A 10,305-nucleotide genomic window follows, 5' to 3' on the forward strand; every position below is an offset into this window, starting at 1 on the left:
AACTTCCAGAGACTTCAGAGCAGCCTTGCACACGTCTACCCAACCTTCCTGCTCTTCCTCCTTCACCTGGGGACAGACCTGGGTCAACCATGAGTTGGTGCTTCCCAAGGGCATCTGCTGGTTTCCAGGTGGCGCTGTGCTGGGCTCAGTGACTCAGTCATGTCTGACTCTTTGCGACCCCATGGGCTGTAGCCCGCCAGACTCCTCTGTCCATGGGATTCACTAGGCAAGAATACTGGAGTGGGTCACCATGCCCTCCATCAGGAGAACTTCCTGACCCAGGGATTGAACCCAGGTCTCCCGTGTTGCAGGTAGACTCTTTACCGAGAATCCACCTGCCAGTGCAGGAGACATGAGAGTCTTGGGTTCAATCTCTGGGTCAGGAAGATCCCCTGATGGAGGGCATGGCGACCCACTCCAGTATTCTTGCCTGGAGAGTCCTATGGACATAGGCTACGATCCGTAGAGCCGCATAGAGTCAGACCCCACTGGCGCGACTTAGCATGCACCCGTGCGAGGGCATCTGACATCTGCTTCTGTGGAGACTGAATCCGGTGTTGCTGCAGCTGTTGACCTTTGAGATGCCCGGAAGGGAGTTCAGGGTGAAGAAGGGGGCACTATGTGCTCCAGAAAAACTGGTAGAACAGGTCTTTAGATACTTTCAGGACTTGATTTCAAGACCCTAGTCCTCGCATCTCTTCATATCTAGGAAAGCACTAAATCTCTTCACGGTGATATCGGCTCCTCGTAACTAGCAGAAACATACCTTTTGTAAAATAGGTGCTCAATTGCACGAACTCCCCCTTCACCAAAATCACACATACTGACCTTCCCCACTACCTCCTTGGAGCAGTCTCTCAGAGCCAGCTGGGGTGCTGTCTCCCGGGTTGCAGTCATTTTGCCCCAAATGAAACTTAACTCACAACTCTCACGCTGTGCATCTTTTTAAAGTCGACATCTTCATCACAGTCTGATTGCTTTTCCTGCCTCTCCCACCCCATTGCTCTCATAGGTGTTTCCCTCAATAATATCCTTGCACTTTTTTTTTTTTTGTGACCACACTTCGAGGCATAGGGGATTTTACTTCCCCTACCAGGGATCAAACCCTTGTTGGAGGCTCAGAGTCTTAACCACTAGACTAGTAGGAAAGTCCAAAATCCCTGAACATTTCCTAACCCTTTTGGCATCTGCTTCTTGGAATACCTGTGTCTGGGGGTCTCCCTTGTGGGAAAGTCTATAGAATGAAAAAAATGAGGATGTCTGGATATACACATTGGGAAGAATATGCACTTGGCCTTGGAGAGGATAACATTTCAAAGGGACACAGAGTCTGAGAAAGAAGGGTCTGGCTACTTCTGTACTTGCAGGAAGTAGTGGGGAGAATTACCTGGAAATTCAGGTGCAATACCTGAAAGAAAATCATAAGCAATAGGGAAGAAATAAACATGCACTCAGAGGCTGATAGCCAGTGGATCCTCGATGAATGAATGGCTGGGTAAATGCATTAGTTTCAAAGTGGACAGTAGCCACTGTCCAAAGGCAAGCATTCAGGGTCACTGGAAAGACTTGGGAGATGCCAGCTTTAGCTCAACTTATAAAACGTAAAAATACAAAAAAACAAAATGAAAAACTGTAGAGATCGACAGGGCCTCCTTGGGTCAGACCATGGAACTGGATCACTAGCAGGGGTCATTCACGATGTTGCCTTTGGACGCTCTTTGACCACGGTTCCTCAGTCCCACTTCCCAAACCAAATTCTGTTCAGTTCTTATTTCCTCCTGGAGAAGGAAATGGCAACCCACTCCAGTACTCTTGCCTGGAAAATCCCATGGATGGAGCAGCCTGCTAGGCTATAGTCCGCGGGGTCACAAAGAGTCGGACACGACTGAGCAGCTTCTCTTTCTTCTCCTTTATTTCCTCCCTGGTGAAAAGACTCCATTTGTTTGTTGTATGCAGTGGCTTTAATAATTTACATCTCAAATCTAACTTCCTCAAACTGGAAGAAGTGCTTCCTAGAGAGAATATTCCAGAATGTGAGGGGTCAGTCTGTCCATCTGCATCTACCAGTTTTACTAAAAGATAGGACAGATTCTCATTCTTTCTGCCCTTATCCTTGTCCTCTCCAGAGTGAAGAGTTACCATCACCTTCTTCTCTCCTGTGAAAACAGTCCCCTTTTCTTGGGACCTTTTCTGATTCAGTGAGGACTCAGTCCAGGGTGATGGGGTTCAGCATTTCAGATCCAGTGGAATTCTGCCCGGAGGCAAGGGAGGGATGATGTGCTTGGGCTGGTCTTTTTGAAAACAGCAACTCCGTGAAGATGATCATGTTAGGAGTCAGTTGATGATGGGGGAAAACTTTTTATCTGGGCCACCATGGGAGAGCTCAGAGCTGATCAGTTTAGAAATTGAATGATTGCCCCTGAAACCCAGGGCCACCTTTATGCCTGGTCTTTATCTGGCTGTGCCCCTCCCCGTGAAATAAGTGGTCCATGGAGCTCAAAGACTTGTGTCCCCACTATAGACTATAGTTTGCTCCAAGCTAACTGCTAGTGTTGCCTGAGTCGTGGCCAAGGGGTGGCTGTTTGCTGGGATGTGGACAGAGCTTGGGTGTGAAGGCTGGGTGTTCACATACACACTCTCCTGAGGGCCTTGGGGTGTGGAATGTGTGGGAGTGGGGAGGGCAGGGGAACGTCTGTGAACAGTGGGCTGAGGATAGGGAAGCAGCTGTCACTAGGCTGCTATGTCTCGGAGCAGAACTTCTGAGAATGATACATTCAAATCTGGCTTCTGTGTTGGTAGGCAGGTATTTTTGTCAAGGTAGGAAGGTCAGATGCACTTTTTTTTTTTGCCATACTGTGTGGCCTGTGGGATCTTAGTTACCAGCATGCATGTGTGCTAAGTCGCTTCAGTCATGTCTGACTCTTTGGACCCTATGGACCGTAGTCTGCCAGGCAGCTCTGTCCATGGGATTTCCCGGGCAAGAATACTGGAGTGGGTTGCCATGCCCTCCTCCAGGGGATCTTCCCAACCCAGGGACTGAACCCACATCTGCATCTCCTGCACTGGCAGGTGGATTCTAGTGCTACCTGGGAAGCCCCTTCGTTACCAGATCAGGGATCTAACCTGTGCCCCTTGCAGTGGAAGCATGGAGTCTTAACCACTGGGCCACCAGGGAAGTCCAGATGCATAGATTTGATAGATTTAAAGAAAATATGTGTTTATTTATTTGGCTACCCTGGGTCTTAGTTGCAGTTCACGGGATCTTTCCTTGCGGTATAGGGACTCTCTAGCTGTGGCTTGCAGGCTCAGTAATTGCAACCCACAAATTTAGTAGCTCCGAGGCACGTGGGATCTTTAGTTCCCCTACCAGGGATTAAACTCGAGTCCCCTGCATTGTAAGGTGGATTCTTAACCACTGAACCATCAGGGAAATGCTGATTTGATAGATTCTTTTCTTAGCTAGCTTTAGACTGTTAAAATATCGAGACGCATGGTATATGGGCACCCATTTGTATGCTAGCCCTGGTCCCCCAAATGTTAGGGAGGGGTCTGGCTAATCTATTATCTTAGATGCACAAAGGAGTGTCTCCACTCAACAGCTGCCAGGATTTTCCTGAAGTTACTCTGGGTGTGCTCCAAATTTCACTGCTCAGAGAAGCCTCAGATCTGGGTTTTCCAGGGCACCTCCACTTTTGGGAGCACGTATAGGAATGTTAATTAATCGTGGTTGTGACAGAAACCTCTGGGTTAGCGTTGCCATCGTTTAGACAAGTGTCTTTGTTCTCTCTTCTTGTCATTTGGTTTATGTCCCTATTTGTGTCTCATCCACATCCAAAAGGGACCTGAGGTGATTGACAGCAAAACCCACCATAGAGGGTAAGGAACCCTCCGGCCAGTACAGGAGATATGGGTTCGATCCCTGGATCGGGAAGATGCCCTGGAGGCGAACATGGCAACCCATCCATCCCATGGATGGAGAAGCCTGGTGGGCTTCAGTCCACGGGATCACAAAGAGTTGGACACGACTAAGCATGTGGGCATGCACACCACTATACCAGAGGGCAGTTAACGATGCTGCCTGATCATGCCTGGCATAAATTCCCCAAAGTAAGGTTGGGTTTCTCCTGTGTCTGAGCTTCCATTTGGTTCTGGATTTCCTGGCAGTCAAGATGAAATGGGAAGCCAGATGGAGTGTGTGGTACTTTATTGCCAGGAAAAATGCCTGAGTCCTTTCAATCAGTGAGTACTTTTTCTCTTGGCATGAGCTGCTGAGAGGAATCTCTTGTATGGATCCTTACACAAGAGGCCTGAATGACAAAATGGGCATTTGTAATGTTGCAGAAGATGCGAAGCTTTTCCTCCAGCTTTTGTATCGATCTTTGCTAAAAGCCGGGGCCTGACATCTACTCTCACTTCCGTAGAGGCCTCTCAATGGAGCCGGGCTAATGGTGTCTAAATACATTGCTTTCCTGTGATTTCGTGATTCAGGGGAACATTTAGAAAACCAAGATGAATGGAGTGGTTACTGTGGCTCTGACAGTGGTTCTTAGCAACCTTTTTTTTTTTTTTTCCCTTAACAAGACAGGAAATTCAGATGCCGTAAAGAAAAAGATCGATAGATCTGATTGTATAGGAAAAAAAAAATACTCTGGTCATTAGAAGATGAAGCAACAAAATCAAATGAGAAACGACAGCGGGAAAATATTGGCAAGATGGACAGAGGAGCCTGGTGGGCTGAGGTCTTGGGGGTCGCAAGGAGTCAGACGTGACTGAAGTGACTGACACACCACAGCGCGTGCCAGGTAAAGGGTTAAACACCTAGCAATATCAAGAGCTCTCGAAAGTTCTCAATAGAAAAATGAGCAAAGGTTATGGATAGAGAGGCTTTATGAGCATTTCATATAAACGGAAACATGCCATATGTGATATTTTGTGACTGGTTCTTTTACTTAGCGTCCTGTTTTGGAGGTCCATCGATGTGATAGCATGCAGCAGTAATTAATTCCTTTCTGTTATAGAATAATATTCCATTATATGGCTATCCCACATTTCGGTTTTCTCCATTTATCAGTTGTTGGGTATTTGGGATGTTCCCACTTTTTTTGGCTACTAATAAATAATGCTGCTATGAACATCTATTATTACACATTTCTGTGAGGACATATGTTTTCATTTCTCTTGGGTAGGTATGTTTGTTTTAGGTGTCAACATGGCGAGGCTATAGTTCCTGCTATTCAATCAAACACTAATCTAGATATTGCTATGAAGGGATATTTTAGATGTGGCTAACATCTACAACCAACTTCCGCTTGCAAAGGTACACCAAGATAGGTGTACCAGGCCACTCATTGGAGCATTTGTAGGAGCAGGTAGTTATGCAGTTGGGACTGGTGGCTTGTAAGTCTTCAATAATCCACATTTGCCTTATCCAGTTAACTGAAAGATCTTAAGAGCAACGTTGAGCTTTCCCTGAGAAAGAAGTTCTGTCTCAAGATTGTAGCATTGGCTCCTGCCCAACAGATGCTGGGCTTGCTGGTTCCCACTGTTGCATAAGCCAATTGCTTAGACGAAATCTGTCTTTATAGATAGATCTCCTACTAGTCCTGTTTTTCTGGGGAACCCTGACTGAAAAAAAATAATATAGAATGCTTCGCTAAAACTTTGATTATGGTCAACATTGGCTGAGACTTGGGGAAGCAGGCACATACACATATACCATGGGTGGGAGTCTACACTAGGGCCTTCTGGAGAACAATTGACAATATCTATCAGAGTTACACTGCAGATGGTGATTGCAGCCATGAAATTAAAAGATGTTTGCTCTTTGAAAGAAAAGCCATGACAAACCCATACAGCATATTAAAAAGCAGAGGCATTCCTCTGCCAACAAAGGTCCATCTAGTCAAAGCTATGGTTTTTCCAGTAGTCACATATGGATGTGAAAGTTGGATTATAAAGAAAGCTGAGTGCCGAAGAATTGATGCTTTTGAACTGTGGTGTTGGGGAAGACTCTTGAGAGTCCCTTGGAATGCAAGGAGATCCAACCAGTCCATCCTAAAGGAAATCAGTCCTGAATATTCATTGGAAGGACTGATGCTGAAGCTTCAGTATTTTGGCCACCTGATGTGAAGAACTGACTCATTGGAAAAGACTCTGATGCTGGGAATGATTGAAGGCAGGAGGAGAAGGGGACGACAGAGGATGAGGTGGCTGGATGGCATCACTGACATGATGGACATGAGTTTGAGCAAGCTCCGGGAGTTGGTGATGGACAGGGAGGCCTGGCGTACTGCAGTTGATGGGGTCAGAAGGAGTCAGACATGACTGAGCAATTGAGCTAAACTGAACTGATCAAAGTTACAGATGCCAATTTTTTCCCACTCAGCAGTTCTAGGGCTTTGCTTCCAAAAGTGCACCAAGATATATGTACAGGACTGCTCACCGTAGTGCTTGTAGGGGCAGATAATCCAGTAGTTGGGACTGGTGAAATGAACTCTAGAATTTACATGCAATGTAATATTGTAAATGATAAAAAAATGAGGAAAATCTGTATGTGCTGTTTGGAAAAAACTATATTATTAAGCAAAAGACGAAGGGGCAGAGAGGTTTGTTTGTATGATGAGTTACGTGCACTTCACTTAGACGCATATTCTAGTTATGCATAAGCTTTAAAATCTACTTTTAAAATTTTTTTCGCCATACCATGTGACATATGGGATCTTAATTCCCCAACGAGGGATCAGACCTATGCCTCCTACATTGGAAGCTTGGAGTCTTAACTACTGGACCACCAGGAAAGTCCCTGCATAAGCTTTTTTTAAAAAGAGGCAACAGAGTCTGACAATGGTTTCCTTGAGGTTCTGGACATGGTGAGGCGGGGTTGGAAAGGAGAATTTTCTTTTTCCTTTTGTCTCTCCCACACTTAAAAAAACTCTGTTTGCATTGCCTTTTAAAGAAATGTTAACTGGGATTATTTCAAAGTGGGCGTTATTGGCTTTGTTTACTTTTGGAATTTTCCTGTATTAAAAATCCCTAATAAATGTAATAAACTAATTGATGAAATAAAGTCATACAGGAGTGATCCTTCACTTAACCTGAAATAAACTGCTTTTCTAAAGAAAGGAACACAAAATTGGTAATAGAAACATATACTTATATTCAACAGTGGTTGTCTTTGGGGTGGCATTAGAACTAATTTACCATGCACTGTTTGGGTTCCTCTGTGTTTCATTATTCTTCAACAATGAATACACATTACTTTTGCAAATTGAAGAAGACTGTAGTCTGCAAGTCCAATGTGACCAAGAGGAGTTTTTTATTTTAGTCCCGGAGACATTTCTACCAAAAAGAAACATGAATTGGTTCTGCCCTCCAAAGCTTTAAAGCCATCCTTTTTTTTTTTTTCCTTTGGCTGTGCCACGTATCTTGCTGGATCTTAGTTCCCTGACCAGGAATTGAACCCAGGCTTTTGGCAGTGAAAGCTCCAAGTCCTAACCGCTGGACTGCAAGGGAATTCCCTAAAACCAAACTTCTTGATGATATTTGTTTTATAGGACATCTTTTTCTCAAAGGAGATGGTGTTGTTTGTGATGGAAACACACTGTTGAGAAGTGAGTGATATGAACTCACACATTAGCATCCCCTCCTGATTTCTGGAATAACTTTGCTTTTCTGCATAAAGAGATAAAAGACGGATGAAGTATAAACCTGAAAGTTAAAAGTGATTATCTCAGGGTGATGAGATGAAGGCAATTATATCCTTTTTTATTTTAACCTTATCTGTATTTCACAATTTATTTGCTTGAAATGAACTTGTATTGCTTTCTTAGCTTAGAGCAACTTATAGTTTTGAATCACAAGCCACGGATGGCTAGTGGTCCAAGGGCCCTTCTGATCTGAACCACATTAGAGGGAGAGGTGAGGTGAGGTGTTGAGATAGCAGGGGCAGAGCGGGCCATCTGTGAAGAGCTGCACGGAAAAGTCAGAAGGCAGAGGGGACTGGAGTGAACAGAAACCGCAGGGCAGCTAAAGCTGCGGAGTGGAGAATGAGGCAGCTGCTGTTGGGTGGATCTGGATTTCGTGGGATCGTCTTTTAGTTTTCAATCACAATAACACTGCAATGAGCTATCCGAAGTTCAGTGGCGTATAGCAAGTTTGTGAGGCCGCGGTTTAGCCTGGGAGATCTTTCTGGTCTCAGCTGGGCTCCCTTGCGTGTCTGGGAGTCAGTGAGCTGTTGGCCAGAGCAGTGTGGCTCTTGATCCTCTGGTTAGCCTGGTGCATTCTCAAGGAGGAAGTAGAGAAGCATAAGAACAAAGGAAATGCAGGAGGCTCCTGCAGGCTGGGGCTGGGAAACGGCACACCATCACTTCTGCTGCATTTTCTTGGGCAAAGTAAGTCCCGAGTCTGGTCCAGACTCAAAGAGAGGGGAAGAGACTCTTCCTTTTTTGTGAGAAGAGCTCTGGGGTCAAGGGATGGATACCCAGGGTGAGACCATTTATCCCAGGCCTGAAGCTCATACAACGTTGGAGGCCCTTTTTAAAAGGATCCTGAAACTTCCTGCTGGTCCAGTGGCTAAGGATCTGCGCTCCCAACCCAGGGGCCCAGGGTTCGATCCTAGGTCAGGGAACTAAATCCCACATGCCTGCCATAGCTAAGATCTCAGGTGCAACAACCCCTCTGTCCATGGGATTCTCCAGGCAAGAACACTGCAGTGGGTTGCCGTGCCCTCCTCCAGGGGATCTTCCTGACCCAGGGATCAAACTGTATCTCTGAGATCTTCTACATTGGCAGGTGGGTTCTTTACCACTAGTGCCACCTGGGAAGCTCCTGAAAAGACTGAGTCCAGAAAAAGATTGCAGTTTGTAAGCCCAATGTGACCTAGAGAGGTAGCTTGAGCAAGTTTCTGTTCCTAGTCATCAGGACAAGCTGACGATTGTATCAACACACACACGCTGCACACTGCACGTGAATGTGAGCAAACTCTGGGAGATAGTGGAGGACAGAGGAGCCTGGAGTACTACAGTCCGTGGGGTTGCAGAGAGTCGAACACACCAACGGAACCACAACGCCTGTGCACACACAGCATGAGCACACACAGTACAATACACACTCGTAACACAGCTCCCACACACGGGCCCAGGTACAGGCACGAACACACCACACATGTGCCCATACGTGCATGCGCACGTGAGTCACTCACACACACAGGTGCTTCAGAGCAGGGGAATCTCAGACGACCCGTCCCATCCCTTCCTGCCCACACGGAGGTGTGGGAGCCCAGCGAGGTAACAGGCTCGTGCGGATGTCGATGGCCAAGCCAGGAGGAGAGCCTCAAACGGGTCATTGGAGACACGGGGCTCCCAGAATAGCCTGACACTCCTCTAGTCCCCAGAGGCATTTGTGTAGAGGAATAGACTCACTGTCACTTAGAGACATTCAGAGAATTCTCTCTTTTTTTGATGTGGACCACTTTTAAAGTCGTTATTGAATTTGTTATAACTTTGTTTCTGTTTTATGGCCATGAGGTATGTGGGGTCTTAGCTCCTTGAGCAGGGATTAAACCTGCACCAGCTGCATTGGAAGGTGAAGTCTTTCTTTCTTTCTTTTTAATAAACTTTACTGAGGTATAACTTATGTACAATAAAAGCCACACATTGTAGGGTATAAGTGAAAGAGTTTTAACAAATGTATATACCAATGTAATCACTACTGCAATCAAGATACAAAGAAATTGGCATCTTCCCTGGAAGTGTGGAAGGTGTCTTAACCTCTGGATCACCAGGGATGTCTCCAGAGAATTCTCTTTGGTTGATTCCAAGCAGAATCTCTGTTTTTGACCCAGGAAGGCCCAGGATCAGAGGGTCAGGACACAGGCTGAAATTTGGAGCAGCTCAGAGACTGTTCGTTTCTTATTGACTGTGCCCGAGAAAGGAAAGATCACCTCATACCTTTCAAAGCATGTGCCCGTTGCTTTCCAGGGTGCCCCATCTTACTTAACTTGTTGGTCATTTCCCCTGGAAGCCAAATGATGTCTCTGTTTGCTGAGACCAGATGTCTCTCAGGATAGCTATTCAGGGTCACAGGCCGAGGTTGGCTGTGCCGAGCAGTAGGGTAGGGACGGAAGGCTGACCGAGTTCTCACTCTGTATCATTGACCTGACTTGATCACTTGGAAGGATGTAATGTGAGAAGCCAATTGTGGCCACATCCTGGAAAACCCTTGCTTATCAGCTGCTGCATTTTCCTGTGCAAATAACCCTTCTGACACCTAGTCACTCCTGATAAGGACATGAGGGGCTCAGATCTC

The 10,305-nt window shown here is 46.0% G+C and overlaps 1 protein-coding gene across 1 annotated transcript in view; it reads right to left on the reverse strand.

Moving 5' to 3' along the window:
• RAB37 (RAB37, member RAS oncogene family) overlaps positions 1-10,305 on the reverse strand; it is a 65,369-nt gene that overhangs the window by 16,430 nt on the left and 38,634 nt on the right. The gene's annotated exons all lie outside the window — the stretch shown is intronic.

The sequence above is a fragment of the Ovis aries genome, chromosome 11 (assembly GCF_016772045.2).
Source record: "Ovis aries strain OAR_USU_Benz2616 breed Rambouillet chromosome 11, ARS-UI_Ramb_v3.0, whole genome shotgun sequence".
NCBI lineage: Eukaryota > Metazoa > Chordata > Mammalia > Artiodactyla > Bovidae > Ovis > Ovis aries.